At 36.7% G+C, this 20,141-nt stretch overlaps 1 long non-coding RNA gene across 2 annotated transcripts; it reads right to left on the minus strand.

Annotated features, from left to right (window-relative positions):
- Positions 1 to 532: 532 nt before the first annotated feature.
- Positions 533 to 19,578, minus strand: LOC107979724. Of its 2 annotated transcripts, none has more exons than XR_004770274.1 (4): positions 18,211 to 19,578; positions 17,176 to 17,201; positions 2,527 to 2,696; positions 533 to 592 (listed from the first exon to the last, which is right to left on the minus strand). It is a non-coding gene; the product is annotated as an uncharacterized LOC107979724 (long non-coding RNA). The 2 variants fall into 2 exon arrangements; XR_003485770.2 differs by lacking the exon at positions 533 to 592 and adding an exon at positions 1,398 to 2,075.
- Positions 19,579 to 20,141: the final 563 nt, after the last annotated feature.

A 20,141-nucleotide genomic window follows, 5' to 3' on the forward strand; every position in this document is an offset into this window, starting at 1 on the left:
AGGCATTAAAATAGCCTCTCCTCTGTTGCTTAGATTGTTAGCTCCAGATCTCCAGATTGTAGATCTCCAGACATTTCCCTAGTGTATGATTTTTCTGTAAACCTAATATATCTTCCTCTATTATGGTATCTCTATTCTTGTATCTTCTATTCTTCCCCTGACTCAACCTTTCTGCTCCCTCATGTCCTCTGCATCTCTCCTCTTTTCCCCTACTCATTCTTCTAGCTCCCCCCCTCTGCCCGAGCTCAGGGGATCTTGAAACTTTCCCCTTTTCCAGGGGACCATGTATGTCTCTCTTAGGGTCCTACTTGTTTACGAGCTACTCTGGCAGTGTGGATTGTAGGCTGGAAAACCTTTACTCTATGTCTAAAATCTGCATATGAATGAGTACGTACCATATTTGTCTTTCTGTAATTGGAGTACATTGCTCAAAAATGGCTTCTTCTAGTTCCATCCATTTTCTTGCAAATTTCAAGATTCCATTGTTTTTTATTTTTTCTGCCTAGCAGTACTCCATTGTGTAAATGTCCCACATTTTCTCTATCCATTCTTCGGTTGAGGGGCATCTAGGCTGTTTCCAGTTTCTGGATACCTAAATAGACAATTCTCAATAGAGGAATCTAAAATGGCTGAAATACACATAAGAAAGTGTTCAACATCCTCAGCCATCATCGAAATGCAAATCAAAACAACTCTTAGAAACCATCTTACTCCTGTCAGAATGGCCAAAATGAAAAACACCAATGACTGTTTATGCTGGAGAGGTTGTGGAGAAAGGGGAACACTTCTCCACTGGTGGGAGTGCCAACTTGTAGAGCCACTTGGGAAATCCGTATGGCAATTCCTCAAGAAAATGGGAATCAGTCTACAACATGATCCAGCAATTCCACTCTTAGGCATATACCCAAAAAAAAGCACAATCATACAACAAGGACATCTGTTCACTGATGTTCATGGGATATGTCTTTATTTAAAACATTCCACATAGTTTCAATCTCTTAAACTGCATTATGCAAAGCAAAAGCTATAGCTTGAATATTGTCAGTAACTGGCCATGGTCAATTTTTTCCTTTACATCACTTCAATTTGATTAAAAAATAAATCTTTGCATTGACAAATATGATGTGATCAGTCTTATTTATTTTTAAAATTTGAAATTATTGAATGAAGATCACTAGGGTGAATGTATAACTTTTAATTTTATAGTTTTAGTATAAGATTTTCAAAATGATAATATTCATACATCATTTCTAAAATGTGTGATTTTCCTGACTGATTTATTAATTAGTTAATAGCCGATTAACTTTTTATATTCACAGAGATTTTGTCCCATATTTGGTTTTATAATACTATGAATTAATTAAATTTTTAAGTTGTTTTAATGGGACAAAAGTAATTATAAAGTATGTGTCAGCCTCTGTTAAAATATTTCTACTTTAAAGTACTTCTCAAAAATATTTAAAATCATAATTAGGGCGAAAGGAAACATATTGTAATATGAATAATATAAACACAGAGATAGATATTGAGGTTCAATATGATTATCAGTATCAGAAAAGCAAAGCAGCCAAGCTACCAGAAAGTTCTTACCCATATCAAGGCTGGGACAATCTTGTCTTCATTATGTCTGGAGAATGATTACCCACTCTCTGACCCTGCTCCTGTTTTATATACCTCTCTAGTATTGGTATTAAAGGATTGTACCACCATCACCCAGCTTCTGTGACTAACTTGTATTCTGCTTTAATTAAAACTGTGTACCACAATGCCTGGCCTCTATGGCTGTGGATAGCTTTGCATTCTGATCTCCAGGCAAGCATTATTAGATTACAAATAATATATCACTACAGTAGTTTTCTTTCTCATACTTTCTGCAGAGCAGGAACTATGGATAGATATTTTTTAAATTTGAATTTTGTCATGAAATATCTTGTTTTTCCATTTATTGATTGAAAATTTTGCTTTCATTGGAGAAATAATGTCCCTTTGTTATTAAAAGTTTTGATGGTTATTGTAGTCTGGGATGGCATCCATGTTCTTTTAGCATCTTCAGCTATCTCTCCAGGCTCTTCTGGCTTTTAGAATGTCCATAGAGAAATGATGTATAATTTATTTATTTATTTTAAAAGCAATTTTTTACATATGCATCCCCCCATTCCCTCACCTCTCCATCCTCCCATGCTCAGCATTAAACCCCCAACTCACCCACCACCTCTTCCCCAGGTACAGTGAAGCCCTCCACAGGGTCCATCAAAGTCCATCACATCATTTAGGGCAGGTCCTGTGTCACCTTCCCACACCTGGGTTGCAATAGTATCCCTCCATATTGGATGGGTTTCCAAAATCTATTTGTGCTTTAGGGAAAATACTGGCTCCACTGTTAGAGGATCCAGGATTGGGTGCAGGGCCTGTACTTTGGGGTTGTAAATGAGGGGGGAGTAGCAGGCAGTATAATAGAACAGAAGAGAATTCATTTAGAACAGAAGCCAGGTACTGGGCAATTCATGTTTTAGGCAGAATATTTACCTGTTCTTTTCACTGGTGTGACCTGCATCTGAATAGAGGAAGACATCTGGAGTTGGGTGCAGGGCCCAGGAGCAGCTTGGGTGATGGAGTGACATGGTCAGGGCTGGGAAATTACTCTAAAATATGTTCAGTCTCTCCACATCTATTCATTACAGTAGTTGCAATTTTAGCTAGAGTAATAAGACAAGTAAGAAAAAATGAATTTCCAAATTGGAAAGGAAGAATTCTTAGTATCACTATTGGTAGATGATATAATAGCATACATAAGTGACCACAAAAATTCTACCTGGCAACTCCTGCAGCTAATAAATGCCTTCAGCAAAGTTGCTAGAAACAAGAATGACTCAAAAAATTAGTAGCCATCCTATATGCAAATGATAAAATTGTTGAGAAAATAAGGTGAACAGAACACTTAAAAAAAAAAACAAAATATCTTGGTGTAACTCTAGCCAAGAAAATGAAAGAACTTTATGATGAGTCTTTAAAGTCTTTAAAGAAAAAATTCATAGAAGATATCAGAAAATGTAAAGATTTCCCAAGCAAATGGATTGGTAAGTTTAAGATGGTAAAATATGGACATATTATCAAAAACAGTCTGTAGAATCAGCATAATTATCATTAAAATTTGAACACAATTATTTACAGACATTGAAAGAATAATACTCAAATAAAAATACAGAACAAAACAAAAATCAGTTTAGCAAAAAACAATCTTTTATTAATTTCAAATGAATATGTCCAATATTGGTATAAAAACAAATTAAGGGAATCTAATGAAACTGAAGGCATAAATACACAAACCCATTGACACCTGATATTTTTTGTCTTTAACCTCCTTTATTTTTTATTAGTTTAAATTAGGAACAAGCTTGTTCCCATATCAATGCATTCTCCCTCTCCCTCTCCTTCCCTCCAACCCCTCCCCCACTCCTGGCCTACTCCACATGCCATCCACCCTGCACTCCCCAGTCAGGGTAGAGGCCATGATGGGGGCTCCCCAAAGTACAGCACATCATCCTGGGCCAGCCTAGGCCCTCCCCCATGTGTCCAGGCCCACAGTACATCCCTTCACATAGGATGGGCTCTCAAATCCCTTCTTACACCAGGGAAAAATACTAATCCACTACCAGGGGTCTGCTAGAGTTCAGAGGCCTCCTCACTGACATCCTTGTTCAGGAGTCTGGATTATTCTTGTGCTGGCCTCCCAGATAGCAGTCTGGGGTCAATGTGCTCTCCCTTGTTCAGGCCAGCTGTTTCTGGGGGATTCACCAGCCTGGAACTGATCCAGTTGACCTGGATTTATGTTGAGATATTTGATCCATTTGCACTTAATTTTTGTGCATGGTGACAGCTATGGATCTATCTGCAATCTTATGCATAACCAATTATAGTTGTGCCAGCACCATTTGATGAAGATCCTATCTTTCTTCCATTGTGTAGATGTAGCTTCCTTGTGAAAAATAGGGTGTTCATAGGAATGTGGGTTAATATCATTTATTCAATTCAATTCCATTGGTCTATCTATTTTTGTGCCAATACCAAGCTGTTTTCAGAACTATGGCTCTATAAGAGAGCTTGAAGTCAGGGATGGTGATGCCTCCAGAAAATCTTTTATTGTACAGAGTTTTTTGGTTCTCCTGGGTTTTTTATTTTTCCATATAAAGTTTAGTATTGATCTTTCAAGGTCTGTGAAAAACTATGTTGGGATTTTGATGGGGATTACAGTGAATCTGTAGATTACATTTCGCAAAATTGCCATTTTTACTATGTTGATTCTACCTATCCAAGAGCATGGGAGAAGTTTCCATTTTCTGGTATCTTCTTTAATTTCTTTATTAAAATACTCAAAATATGTACTGTACAGGTCTTTCACTTTTTTGATTACCTTTACCCCAAAGTATTTTATGTTGCTTGGGGATATTGTGAAGGGTGATGTTTCTCTGATTTCTTTTTCATTGCATTCATCATTTGTATATAGTAGGTCTACTGATTTTTTGAGTTAATTTTGTATCCTGCTACTTTGCTGAAGGTGTTTATCAGCTGTAGGAGTTGCCTGGGAGAGTATTTTGGGTCACTTATGTTGACTATCATATCATCTGCAAATAGTGAAATTTTGACTTCTTCCTAACCAATTTGTATCCCTTTGATCCCCTTTTCTTGTCTTATTGCTCTATCTAGACCATCAAGTACAACATTAAAGAGATATGGAAGGATTGGACAGTCTTTTATTGTTCCTGATTTTAGAGGAATTGCTTTGAGTTTCTTTCCATTTAGTTTGATGTTGTTTTTTGATTTGCTGCATATTGCTTTTATCATGTATAGATGTGTTCATGTTATTCCTGTTCACTTCAAGATATTTATCAAGAAGTGATGTTGGATTTTGTCAAAGAGTTTTTCAGCATCTAGTGAGAAAATCATGTGCATTTTCTTTTTCAGTTTGTTTATATGGTGGATTACATTGATGGATTTTCATATGTTGAACCATACTTGCATCCATGTGATGAAGCATACTTGATCATAGTGGATGATTTTTCTGATGTGTTTGATTAAATTCACCAATAATTTGTTGAGTATTTTTGCATCAATGTTCATGAGTGATATTGGTCTGTAGTTCTCTTTTCTACTAGTATCATTGTGTGGCTTGTGTATCAAATTGATTGTAGCCTAGTAAAAAGATTTTGTCAATGTCCTTTCTACTTCTATTGTGTGGAACAATTTGAGGAGTACTGGTATTAGCTCTTGTTTGAATTTCTGGTAGAATTCTGCAGTGAAGCCATCTGGTCCTGGGAGTTTTTTGATTGGGATGCTTTTGAAAAAAAACTTCTATTTCATTAGGGGCAATAGGTCTATTTAACCTGCTTATCTGTTCTTCATTTAATTTTGGTAGGTGATATCCATCCACAAAATTGTCCATTTCCTTTAGAGTTTCAAATTTTGTGGAGTACAGGTTTTCAAAGTATGACTGATTATCCTCTGGATTTCCTCAGTGTCCATTGTTATATTCCCTTTTCTTGTCTGATTTTGTTAATTAGCATGCTCTCTCTCTACCTTTTGGTTAGTTTGATAGAGGTTTTTTCTATCTTATTTATCTTCTTAAAGAACCATATCTTTGTTTCATTGATGTTTTCCTAGTTTCTACTTTATTGATTTCAGCCCTCAGTTTGATTATTTCCTGGCATCTATTCCTCTGTGGTTTCTGTGGTGAGTTTGTTTCATTTAGCTCTAAAGTTTTCAGTTGTTCTGTCAATTATCTAGTGTGACTTTTCTCCAGTTTCTTCATGTGGGCACTTAGTTCTATGAACTTTCCTCTTAGCACTGCTTTCAGAGTGTCCCATAATTTTGGGTACCTTGTGTATACACTTTCATTAAATTCTAGGTAGTCTTTAATTTCTATTTTTATTTCTTCCTCAACCTAGAATGGTGCAATATGGTGTTATTTAATTTCCCTGAGTTCGTAGCTTTTCTGCAATTTGTACTGCTGTTGAATTCTAGCTTTAAAGCTTAATGATCTGTAATATACACTGGTTATTTCAATTTTTTTTTGTATCTCTGGAGGTTTCCTGGATATTTTGCTTTGTGGCCAACTATGTGTTCAATTGTAGAGAAGTTGCCATGTGGTGGTGAAAAGAAGTTATATTCTTTTGTGTTTGGATGGAATGCTCTATAGATTAAACCCAGTTGGATCATGACTACAGTTAGATCCCTTGTTTCTTTTTTAAGATTCTTTTTGGTGTCCTGTCTAGTGGTGAAAGCAGGGTATTGAAGTCTCCTACTATAATGGTGTGTGGTTTTTTTGTGTGGTTTGATGTTTAATAAAGTTTCTTTTACAAATGTGGGTGCCTTCGTATTTGGGGTATAGATGTTTAGGACTGAGACTTCATCTTGTTGGACTTTTCCTGTGATGAGTATGCAGTGCCCTTCTTTATTTCTTTTGATTGATTTTTTTTGAAGTCTAATTTTTACATAATGGGATTCCTATACCAGCTTGATTCTTGGGCCCAATTGATTGGAAAATCATTCTCCAACCCTTTACTCTGAGGTAATGCCTGTCTTTGAAGTTGAGGTGTGTTTCTTGTATACAGCAGAAGGATGGATTCTGTCTTCATATCCATTCTTTTAGCCTGTATCTTTATATGGGCATGTAAAGCCATTGACATTGGGAGATTTTAATGTCAATTGATTGTTGGTTCTTTTTTTTTTGTTTTTTTTTTTTTGTTGGGGGTGTCATTGTGTGTGTATTTTGCCCTCCTGTTTCTTTTCATGTTTGGTAAAATTTGATTATCTATTGCCTATGTTTTTATGAATGTATTTATATTTGTTGAGTTGGAGTTTTCCTTCCAGAATTTTCTGTAGTCTGGATTTGTGCATATGTATTGTTTAAGTCTCATTTTGTCATGGAATATCTTGTTTTCTGCATCTATAGTGATTCAAAGATTTGCTGTGTACAGTAGTCTGGGTTGACATACATGCTCCCTTAGTGTTTGCAGGATATCCTTCCAGGACCTTCTGGCTTTCAAAGTTTCCATTGAGAAGTTGGGTTTTATTCTGATAGGTCTACCTTTATATGTTACTTGGGCTTTTTCCTTTGGTGCTCTTAATATTTAATGTTTATTCTGTAGGTTTCATGTTTTGATTATTATGTACCAAGAGGACTTCTTTTTGTGGTTTATTCTGTTTGGTGTCCTGTAAGCTTCTGTACTTTCGTATGCATATCCTTCTGTAGGTTGGGGAAGGTTTTTCTATGATTTTGTTGAATATATTTTCTGTTCCTTTGAGCTGTATTTCTTCCCTTTCTAATATACCTATTATTCTTACGTTCATCCTTTTCATGGTGTCCCATTTTTTCCTGCATATTTTATGTTAGGGATTGGTTGGACTTGAGATATTCTTTGGTTGATGACTGTATATCCTCTAGAGAGTCTTCAACAATTGAGATTATCTCTTCCTTTCCTTGAATTCTATTGTTCATACTCACATCTTAGGTCCTGATCATTTATCCAGCATTTCTAATTCCAGCATCACCTCAGTCTTGTTTCCTTTGTTATTTCTATTTCAGCTTCATATCTTGAACAGTTTCAACTACTTCCTTCACTACTTTGGTTGTTTTTTCTTGGGTTTCTTTAGATTCTTTAAGAGATTTGTTTACCTCTTGAATTTTTTAGTTTGTCTTTGCCACCATCTCATGTAATTTTTTGCTTGTTTTCTTTCTTCTATTTCTTTAAGGGATTTTATTGTTTCCTCTTTAAAGGTCTCTATCATCTTCCTAGGATAATTTTTTAAAATTTATTTATTAGTTCTAGTTAGAGAACAAGCTTGTTTCACATGTAAGTCCCTTCTCCCTCTCCCTCCCCTCACTCCCATCCCTCCTCCCCCACCCCAGCCTACCCCCCACCCCATCCACAAATCACTCCCCAGGCAGGGTAGGGCCCTCATCAGTGGTCTTCAAAGTCCACCAAATCTTCCTGTGCTGGTCCTGGGCCTTTCCCCATGTGTCCAGGGCCAAGTGTAACCTTTCACGTGGGATGGGCACTCAAACAACCTTCCTTCACCAGGGAAAATACTAATCTACCACCAGAGGCTCCCTAGAGTGCAGAGGCCTCCTTATTGACATCCATGTTCAGGGGTCTGGATCAGTCCTGTACTGGCCTCCCTGAGAGCATCTGGGGTTGATGTGCTCTCCCTTGTTCAGGCCAATTGATCCTGTGGGTTTCTACAAACTGGTACACACACCTTCGCTGTTCATTCCCCCCCCCCCTCTTCCACTAAATTCACGATTTCAGCTCAGTGTATATCTGTGGATGTCTGTCTCTGCTTCAATCAGGAATAGGATTAGAGCTCTAGGATGGGATAAAGAGAAGTCATCAATCTCATTTTAGGGGAAGGGCTTTTAGGTTATCCACTCCACCATTGCCTGGATTGTCAGATCATGTCATCCTTCTAGGTCTCTGGAGATCTCCCTGTTTCCAGATCTCTTCTTGCACCTATAGTGTCTCCCTCTAATATGGTTTCTCTCATCCTGCTCTCTCTCTTCAATTCTTCCCCCAACTCAATATTTATGCCCCTCCATTTCCTCTCCTCTACTCCTCTTCTCTTTCTCTTATTGTAGCAGCTCCCTACCCCCTACCCTCAAGCTTCCAATTAGTTCAGAAGTTCATGCCACTTCCAGTCCTGGGGACCATTTATCCCTTAGAGTCCTTCATGTTTCCTAGTTTCTTTGGTGAAGAGGATTGCAGGCTGGCAATCCTTTAGTGTATGTCTGAAATTCATATGTCAGTGAGTACATACCATGTTTGTCTTTTTGTGACTGGGTTACCTCACTCAGAATGGTTTCTTCTAGTTCCATCCATTTGCCTGCGAATTTCAAGATTCCATTGCTTTTTTCTGCTAAGTAGTATTCCATTGTATGAATGTACCACATTTTCTCAATCCATTCTTCAGTTGTGGGGCATCTATGTTGCTTCCAGGTTCTGGCTGTTACAAACAATGCTGCTATGGACATGGTTGGACATATGTCCTTGTTGTATGAACATGCACTATTTGGGTATATATCCAAGAGATGAATGGCTGCATCTTGAGGTAGATTGATTCCCATTTTTTTGAGCAACAACCAAAATGATTTCCAGAGTGGTCTTACAGGTTCACACTCCCACCAGCAATGGAGGAGTGTTCCTTTTTCTCCACATGCTCTCCAGCATAGATTGTCATTGGTATTTTTGATTTTAGCAATTCTGACAGGTGTGAGGTAGTATCTCAGAGTTGTTTTGAGTTGCATTTCTCTGTTGGCCAAGGATTTTAAGCAATTTCTTAAGTGTCTTTCAGCCATTTCAGATTCCTCTGTTGAGAATTCTGTATTTAGATCTGCAACCCATTTTTTAATTTCATTGTTTGGTGTTTTGGTGGCCAATTTCTTGAGATCTCTTTATAATTTGGAAATCATCCATCTGTCAGATGTCGGGTCAGTGAAAATTTTTACCATTTTGTGGGCAGATGTTTTTGTCTTACTTACTGTGTCCTTTGCCTTGTAGAAGCTTCTCAGTTTCAGGAGGTCTCATTTATTAATTGCAGACCTCAATGTCTGTGCTACTGGTGTAATGTTCAGGAAGCTGTCTCCCATGCTAATTTGTTTAAGGTTAATTCCCTCTTTCTCTTCTAGAAGATTCAGTGTGGATGGATTTATGCTGAGATCTTTGATCCATTTGCACTTAAGTTTTGTGCATGGTGACAGGTATGGATCTGTCTGCATTTTTCTGCATGCCCGAATTCAATTTTCCAGCACCATTTGTGGAAGATGCTATCTTTTTTCCATTGTATAGATTTAGCACCTTTGTCAAAATAAGGTATTCTTACGTGTGTGGGTCAATATCAGGGTTTTCAATTAGATTCCATTGGTCTATCTGTCTATTTTTCTGCAAATACCAAGTGTTTTTCAGAACTATGGCTCTGTAGTAGAGCTTGAAGTCAGGGATTCTGATGCCTCCAGAAGATTCTTTATTGTAAAGAGTTATTTTGGCTATCCTGGGTTTCTTATTTTTCCATATAAAGTTGAGTGTTGTTCTTTCAATGTCTGTGAAAAACTGTGCTGGGATTTTGATGTGGCTTGCATTGAATCTGTAATTGATTTGGCAGGATTGCCATTTTTACTATGTTAATTCTACCTATCCAAGAGCATGGGAGGTCTTTCCATTTTCTGGTATCTTCTTTAATTTCTTTCTTTAAAGTCTCAAAGTTCATACTGTACAGGTCTTTCCCTTTTTTCGTTAGGGTTACCCCCAGATATTTTGTGTTCCTGGTGGATATTGTGAAAGGTGATGTTTCCCTTAATTCTTTCTCATTTGATTTATCATCTGTATATTGTAGGGTAACTGATTTTTTGAGTTAATTTTGTATCCTGCTATCTTGCTGAAAGTGTTTATCAGCAGTAGGAGTTCACTGGTAGAGTTTTTCGGGGCACTAATGTAGACTATCATGTGGCCTGCAAATAGTGAAAGTTTGGCTTCATCCTTTCCTATCTGTATCCCTTTGATCCCTTTTTCTTGTCTTATTGCTATAGCCAGAACTTCAAGTACAATATTGAAGAAAAATGGAGAGAGTGGACAGCATTGACTTGATGCTGATTTTAGAGGAAACACTTTGTGTTTCGCTCCATTTAGTTTGATGTTGGCTATTGGTTTGTTGTATATTGTGTTAATCATGTTTATATATGTTCCTGTTATTCCTGTTATCTCCAAGATCTTTATCATGAAGGGATGTTGGATTATTTCAAAGGATTTTTCAGCGTCTAGTGAGAAGATCACGTGGTTTTTCTTTTTCAGTTTGTTTATATGGTGGATTACGTTGATAGAATTTCATATGTTGAACCATCCTTGCATTCCTTGGATGAAGCGTACTTGATCATTGTAGATGATTTTTCTGATATGTTCTTGGACTCTGTTGGCCAATACTTTATTGAGTATTTCAGTATCGATGTTCATGAGGGATATTAGTCTGTAGTTCTCATTCTTAGTCATATCTTTGTGTGGCTTGGGTATCAAAGTGATTGTAGCCTCGTAGAAAAAGTTTGGGAATATCCCATCTGCTTCTATTGTGCGGAACAATTTGAGGAGTACTGGAATTAGCTCTTGTCTGGTTTCTGGTAGAATTTTGCAGTGAAGCCATCTGTTCCTGGCCTTTTTTTTTTTTTTGTTGGGAGGCTTTTGATGACTGCTTCTATTTCATTAGGGGTTATAGGTCAATTTAAACTGTTTATATGATCTTGCTTTTATTTTGGTAAGTGATATTTATCCAGGAAACTGTCCATTTCCATTAGGTTTTCAAATTTTGTGAAGTACAGATTTTCAAAGTATGACCTAAAGATTCTCTGGATTTGCACAGTGTCCGTCGTTATATCCCCCTTTTCGTTTCTGATTTTGTTAATTAGTTTTCTCTCTCTCTGCCTTTTGGTTAGTTTGGCTAAAGGTTTGTCTATCTTGTTGATCTTCTCAAAGAACCAACTCTTTTTTTCAATGATTCTTTGTAATGTTTTCTTAGTTTCTACTTTATTGATTTCAGCTCTCAGGTTGATTATTTCCTGGAGTCTACTCCTCCTTGGTGAGTTTGCTTCTTTTTGCTCTAGTGCTTTAGTTGTTCTGTCAGTTCTCTAATGTGACTTTTCTCTAGTTTCTTCATGTGGGCACTTGGTGCTATGAAATTCCTTCTTAGCACTGCTTTCAGCGTGTCCCATAAGTTCGGGTATGTTATGTCTACGTTCTCGTTAAATTCTAGGAAGTCTTTAATTTCTTTTTTTATTTCTTCCTCAACCCAGGAATGGTGCAATTGGGTGTTATTCATTTTCCAAAAGTTTGCAGGTTTTCTGCCATTTGTATTGTTGCTGAATTCTAGCTTTAATGCATGGTGGTCTGATAAGATACAGGGGGTTATTTCAATTCTGTTGTATCTAAGGAGGTTTGCTTTGTTGCCTACTATTTGGTCAATTTTAGAGAAGGTGCCATGTGGTTCTGAGAAGAAGGTACATTCTTTTGCGTTTGCATGGAATGCTCTATAGATATCCGTTAACACCAGTTGAGTCGTTTCTTCTTTCAGATCCTTTGTTTCTTTGTTGAGTTTCTGTCTGGTGGTCCTGTTTAGTGGCGTAAGGGGGGTGTTGAAATCTCCTACTATAAGTGTCTGTGGTTTTATGTGTGGTTTGAGCTTTAGTAATGTTTCTTTTACAAATGTGGGTGCTTTCGTATTAGGGGCATAGATGTTCAGGATTGAGACTTCATCTTGATGGACTTTTCCTATGATGAGTATGAAATGCCCTTCTTCATCTCTTTTGTTTGCTTTCAGTTTAAAGTCTAATTTGTTAGATATTAGGATTCCTACACCAGCTTGTTTCTTGAGCCTATTTGATTGGAAAATTATTTCCCATCCTTTTACTCCGAGGTATTGCCTGTCTTTGAAATTGAGGTGTGTGTCTTGTAAACAGTAGAAGGATGGATTATGTCTTTGTATCCATTCTGTTAGCCTATATTGTTTTATGGGTAAATTAAGATAACTGACATTTAGGGATATTAATGTCCATTTTTCATTGGTTCTTTGTTTTGGATTTACTGTTGGTGGTGTCATTGGGTGTGGATTTTGCCCTCCTGTTTCTTTTTGTGATTGGTAAAATTAGATTATCTATTGCCAGTGTTTTTGTGAGTGTAGTTATGTTCATTGGGTTGGAGTTTTCCTAATAGAACCTTCTGTAGTGCTGAATTTGTGGATATGTATTGTCTAAATCTGATTTGTCATGGAATATCTTGCTTTCTCCATCTATAGTGATTTAAAGTTTTGCTGGGTACAGTAGTCTGGGTTGACATCCATGCTCCCTTAGTGCTTGTAGGGTATCTATCCAAGACCTTCTGGCCTTCAGAGTTTCCATTGAGAATTCGGGTGTGATTCTGATTGGTTTGCCTTTCATGTTACTTGGCCTTTTTCCTTTGCTGCTTTTAATATTTTCTCTTTATTCTGTAGATTCGGTGTTTTGATTATTATGTGTTGGGGGGACTTCTTTTTATGGTCCAGTCTGCTTGGTGTCCTGTAAGCTTCTTTTACTTTTATAGGCATATCATTCCTTAGGCTGGGGAAGTTTTCTTCTATGATTTTGTTGAATGTTTTCTGTACCTTTGATCAGTGTTTCTTCATCTTCTTCTACACCTATTTTTCTTAGGTTTGGTCTTTTTATGGTGTCCCATGTTTCCTGGATATTTTGTGTTAGGGATTTTTTGGACTTGAGGTTTTCTTTGGTTGATGAATATATATTCTCCAGCGAGTCTACAATACCTGAGTTTCTCTTTTTCATCTCTTAAATTCTATTGGTTATATTCACATGTTTAGTTCCTGATCTTTTATCCAGCCTTTCCATTTCCAGCATTGCCTCATTCTGTGTTTTCTCTATTTTGTCTATTTCAGCTTTTATGCTTTGAATTATTTCAAGAACTCCCTTCACTTTTTTGGATGTTTTTCTTGGGTTTCTTTAGATTCGTTAAGAGATTTGTTTATTTCTTGAATTTTTTTGTTTGTTTTTTCCTCCATTTCGTTTAATTTTTTGTTTGCTTTTTCTTCTACTTTTTAAGGGATTTTCTTGTTTCCTCTTTAAAGGTTTCTATCATCTTGCTGAGATAATTTTTGAAGTCCATCTATCTTCATGGTGTGTGTTGTGCTTTTCAGGTCTTGCTGGAGTAGAGTCCCTAGGTTCTGGTGGTGTAATATTATTCTTTCTTTTTTTGAATGAAATCTTATTATGTCTGCTTCCCATATCTTCTTATAGTGGGTGCAGGTGGGGTCCCTCTATCTCCTATTGTGACCCAGTTTTGTGTGGGGACCAGGAATTCAAAGTCCACAACTCTGGATGATCTTGCCTCTCCTGGTAGTCTCCTCACTCTTTGTGGATCAGTTGCCAGAAAGAGATGGAAGAGTGGGGTGTTACCAGATTCAGGGAGCAGGTAGGTTCTCCCTGATGGGCTTGTTACACCAAGCCAGCAGGCACATGGGGGAGGGTGGGTGGTAGTGGTGAGTGATGTTTTGGGCGGGAGTTAGGTAAGGGCAGAGGTCACTCACCTAGTTCCTGGGTCAGTAGGCAGAAAGGGCTTAGGATAATTTTTGAGGTCCATCTCTTCTTCATCCTCTGTGTTTGTATTTTCATATCTTGCTGGTGTGAAGTCCATAGATTCTGGTGATGCCATATTGGTCTTTCTGTCATTGAGTGTGTTCTTACTCTGTCTTCTTCCCATCCCTTCTTCCATTCAGTGCATATGGGGTTTCTTCCTTTTTCCAGTGGCTATTGGAAGGCTCGACAACTTATTTTTAACTAAGAAATTAACAGTATGCAATTGATGAGGAAAAGCATCAGCAACAAATTGTGCTGGTCTAAGTGGATGACATTGGTTCGAAGAATACAAATAGACCAATTTTTATCACCCTGCACAAAACTCAAGTTGAAGTGAATCAAAGACCTCAACATAAATCCACATACTTTACCTAATTTATCACAGGAGACTACTTCCTGAAAAGAAAACCAATATCATAGACACTAAGGTTGACAGTTAATATATGAGACCTAATTAAAGTGATCAATTTCTGCATGAAAACCTAAAGAATGAAAAAAGATCTTTTTCAAACCCACAGGAAACAGAGTGCTTATTTCCAAAACATTATGAAGATCTCAAGAAACTAAAAGTCGACAAACCAAATAATCTATTTAAATGAGATGTATATAAACAGAATACTCAAAAAAAAGTTATTTCAAATTCCTGGAAATCACTTTTAAATATGTTCAACATACTTATCCAACAGAAAATGCAAATTAAAATATTATGAGATTGCTTCTTACACCAGTCAGAATGGCTAAGGTCAAAGACACAGTGACAGCTCATGATATTGAGGATATGATGTAAAGGGAGCACTTCTCCAATGCTTTTGGGAGTATAAACTTGTACAGCTACTTTTGTAATGAATAAACATGGAATATTCTCTAATAATTGGAAATTGATTTAACCTCAAGGCCCAGCTATAACACTCCTGTGTGTATACCCAAAGGATGGTCAGCAATACAAGACTTGCTTAACTGTGTTCATAGAAGCTTTATTTATAATAGCCAGAAACTGTAAGCAATCTAGACAGCCTACAACAAAGAAGGGATAAAGAAAATGTGCTACATTTACACAATGGAATATTATACCACTGTTAAAAATAAAGATATCAGAAAATTGTTGGGAAATGGATGTAAATTTATCATTATGAATGAGATAACCCAGACTGACAAAGATGGTAGGTGTTCAGTTATAAATAGATATTAGCAAACCACAAAGTAACTATGATCGAGAAAAGCTAAGTAACAAGGAGGTATTAATGGGGTAATAATAAATGTCATTGTAAGGGCAAATAGAATAGATCATTGCTGTAAAATGATGGAGGGGTCTGGATGGTGAGTAGGGAAATGAAAAGAAGGGGTCAAAGGGGAGATGATGGAGGGATACTCTACTAAGAATAACAATTGAAATGAGGGCCATCTCTAAGACAAGCTAGAATCCTAGTGCAATGGATAATTCCAAGAATTTATGAGCGTTACTCCTAGCAATGGTGAGCCTGAAACAGCCATCTTCTATAACTAGGCAACATTTCCAATGGAGGGATTGGGATACAACCCCAGCCACAAAACCTTCTACTTACAATTTTAAGGTCCAGGATGTGAAGAGGTAAAGGTGGCTCTGAAACTGTGGGAGTGGCCAAGTAATAACTAATCCAGCTTGTAACCATGAAAGGGAGTCTTACTTTGACACTCCCTAGAGCTTCAGGACCTAGAGCTAGGGTAGCCCAAATATAACGCATATAAACAAACACAACTGGCAAAACATAATGAAATGATTGATAATGATCTGCTGTCTTCATAGTTTGGTACCTAGTCCAATTGTTATCAGCCAGGTTTTACACAGAAACTGATGAATATACATACATTCAGAGACCCATGGTAAAATATTAGGGAGAGCTCTGGAAACTGTGCTGAAGAGAGAGAAGAACATAAATGGGAGAAAGAATGGTCAAGGTCACCACAGGAAGTCCATGATATCAACAATGTTATCATTACTGGGACTCGCAGAACCTGCATCAACAACCAGGGGGCCTTCATGGGATGGACTTCGGCACTCTGCATATATGTTAGAGTTTTGTGCATGGTCTTCTTGCAGGACTCCTATCAGTGGGAGAAGGGGCTGTCTCTGACTCTGTTGACAGATTTGGGGATACTTTCCTCCTACAAAGTTGTCTTATCCATCCTCAATAAGAGAGGAGTTGCCTAGTTTGACTGAAAGTTCATATATAACTGCCTGGCCTTTTTTGAAGAGAAACTGAACCTGAAGAGTATATTTTGGGGACTTTAAGGAGAGCAGTAAGGGGATATTTTGGTCAAAATGTACAAACCAATATAAAAATAAACAACCAAGACTGAAAGAATTCCAATGAAAAAGAAAGAAATATTTGAAGGAAAGGAAACATATATATATATATATATATATATATGTGTGTGTGTGTGTGTGTGTGTGTGTGTGTGTGTGTGTGTGTGTGTAATAAAGAAAACTAAAACTAAAGGTAATTTGGAAACAAAATACTTAGAAATGTGAATTGAAATTACATATGTAGTAATCTCCAGCAGAATGAAAGAGATAGAGAATCTCAGGCACTGAAGATTCAATAAAAAATGGATATATCATTCAAAAATAATGGTAATTATGAAAAATTCCTGACACAAAACATTCAGGAAACTTGTACACTTTGAGAGGACCAAACCTAAAATAATAGGATTACAGGAATAAGAATAATTCATACTCAAGGCTTCAAAAATATCATCAACAATAACATAGAAGAAAATTTTTCTAACCTAAAGAAAGAGATGGCTATAAATGTACAAGAAATATTCAGAACACAAATTAGGCTACAAAAAACTAGAAAGTTCCTTCAACACAAAATAAGAAAAAACACTAACTGTACAGAACAAGCAAAACATATTAAAAAGTTGGAAATGAAGAAGACCAAGTAACATTTAAAGAGAGACCACACATTCCAGCCCAGATGTTTGCTATACACAAGAAATATTAGACATTTAGTACAAAGTCAAATTTAAACAATACTTACCTACAAATCCAGCCATATATATTGGGCTAGAAAGAAAAAAACAAAGGAAATAAGATAATCACAACATTGATAACACAGGAAACAATTAATCTCACACAAGCAAAATTGATAGAAGGCTATCACACACACACACACACACACACAGAGAGAGAGAGAGAGAGAGAGAGAGAGAGAGAGAGAGAGAGAGAGAAACACACACTCAATCACACACAGATACACACACAAACACCACAAAACAGAATCAAAAATTAATAATAGGAATTAATAATCATCAGTCATTGTGATCTCTCAATACAAATGGCCTAAACTGCCCAATAAATGACAAAGATTAACCAAAATGAGGTGAAAATGTGATCCATCCTTATGTTGTATCAAGAAAAGCAACAACATCAGGAAAAGGTATTGCCTCACTGTAAAAGGTTCAAAACATATTCCAAACAAGTGAACCTGAGAAGAAATTTACTGGAGCCATTTTAATATCTAAAAAAATGGACCTAAAACAAAATTAATGAAAGAGATATGAAAGAGCAACATATATTCATCAAAGGGAAAATCTAGTTGATTTATAAACATCGAGTAGATGTTTAAATTCTTAACATCTATTCTCAAAAACAAGGGTAACCACTCTTTGAAAAGAAACAGTACTATATCTTAAATCATATAGTGGCCTTCACACTGGTAGTGGGAGTCTTCAGTACCCTACTCTTACAAAAGAAAACAAAGAAATACTGGAGATAACAGACTTTATAAACCAAATGGAACTGACAGATTTTACAGAAAATTTCATCCAAGAAAATAAGAACATACATTCTACTCAGCACCTCACAAGAGTTTCTCAAGGATTCGTACTCAGAAACAAAGAAAATTGAAATAATTTCCTATAACATATCAAATCATAGTGGATATCAACAACAGGAAAAACAGAAAACATATAAACTTATAGAAACTAAACAGTTTCCTGTCGAATGAATAAGAGTTGAAAATAGAACTAAAGATATTAAAAACATTCTAGAATTAATTGAAAAATCAACTTACAACATGCCCAAACTTATGTGACGTAATAAAAGTGGTGGTAAGAGGAAAATTCACAGCATTAAGTATCTAAATTTGAAAAAAAAAGGAAAAAAATTAACCCCAAACCAAAAGAAAGAAAACCAAAACTGGCGAAAATGCATAATAGCCTTTTCATGTCACACCTGAAAGCTCTACAACCAAAAGAAATAAGCATACCTAAATGGAATATGTGGCAGGAAATAATCAAACCCAGGACTGATATAAATAAAATTTAATCAAAGTTTCAAGGATTTGTGGTTTGACACAATCAACAAGGTAGACCAACTTTTATCCAACTACAAGCAAGACACAGAGAGAATACAAAATTACCAAAATCAAAAATGAAGGCAGGACATAATAACAGACAGGAACGAAATACAGAGAATCATGTTTCATACTTTAAAAACATGTACTCTATGCAAATGAAAAATCTAAAAGACAAGTATAGTTTTCTCGATAGGTGCCATTTTAAAAAGTTAAATCAATATTAAAAAAACAAATTTATTTGGCCTATAACTCCTAATGAAATAGAAGCAGTCATCAAAAATATCCCAATTCATTTTTCTCTGTGTCTGGGTTACCTCACTCAGGATGATCTATTTCTAGGTCCACTCATTTGGCTTAAAATATTCTGCTGTCCTTTTTTTAAAGCAGAATAATTCTCCATTGTATAAATGTACCACATATTCTTTAGCCATTCTTCAGCTGAAGGATATTTAGTTATTTTTTTCTTATTTCAAACAATGCATCTAAGAACATAGTTGAGCAAGTGTCTTTGGGGTATGGTTGAACATCCTTTCAGTATATTCACAGGAGTGTTAGACCTGGGCATTGTGCTGGATAGATTCTCAGTTTTATGAGAAACAATCACACTGGCTTCCAAAGTGGCTACACCTTCATCAGCAGTGGAAGACTGTTGCCTTCTCCACATCCTCTCCAGCAGAAGCTGTCACTTGTATTTTTTTATCTTAAACATTCTGACAAGTGTAAGATGGAATCACAGTCTTTTTGATTTGCACACCCATGATACCTAAGGATGTTTTGCATGTCATTGAGTGTTTCTTGGCCATTTGAGCTTCTTCTGATGAGAATTCTGTTTCAATATCAACTCTATTTTTTCTTAATTTTATTTTAATTAGAAAGAATATTATTTTAAATATCAATCCCAGGTCCCTTTCGCTCCTCTCCTCTCCTGCCCCCTGAACTAACACCCTACCTATTATATACACTTTCTGCTCCGCAGGAAGGATGAGGACTTCCATAGGAGGTCTTCATATCCTTTGGTATAAAGCCTAGGCACACCCCCATTTATCTAAGCTCAGGGAGTATCCCTCCACGTGGAATGGGCTCCCAAAGTCTATTCCTATCCTAGGCAAGCACTGATCCACTACAAGGGGCCACATAGATTTCTGAGGTCTCCTCACTGATACCCACATTCCAGGGTCCAGGATCAGTTCCATGCTGGCTTCCCAGCTATTGGTCTGGGACAAAAGAGCTCTCTCTTGTTCAAGTCATCTGTTTCTGTGGTTTTCACCAGCCTTGTCTGCACTGTTTTTCTCTGCCCCAATATTAAACTCGATTATTTTTTTTACTGATGACTTTTCTATTGAGTTGTTTATGTATTTTGGAAATCATCCCTTTTTGGAAATAGTTTGGTAAATATCTTATCCCATTCTCTAGACTGCCATTTTGACTTAATGACAGTGTCCTTTGCCTTAAAGAAACGATAAACATCCTTGGTAACAAGAAGGGTTCGGAGAAACTCTCAGATATCCATGGGAAGGGAAAGTAGAAAAGATTTTCTGAGTAAACTTAGGCTAATTTGGAAGAGAACATAGCAATCAGAGTTGGTGGGGGGACTGAGCTGGGAAAGTAGTCCCAGGAATCTACAATAAAGAGCTCAGCTTAGACTC

Source organism: Cricetulus griseus, chromosome 5 (assembly GCF_003668045.3).
Source record: "Cricetulus griseus strain 17A/GY chromosome 5, alternate assembly CriGri-PICRH-1.0, whole genome shotgun sequence".
NCBI lineage: Eukaryota > Metazoa > Chordata > Mammalia > Rodentia > Cricetidae > Cricetulus > Cricetulus griseus.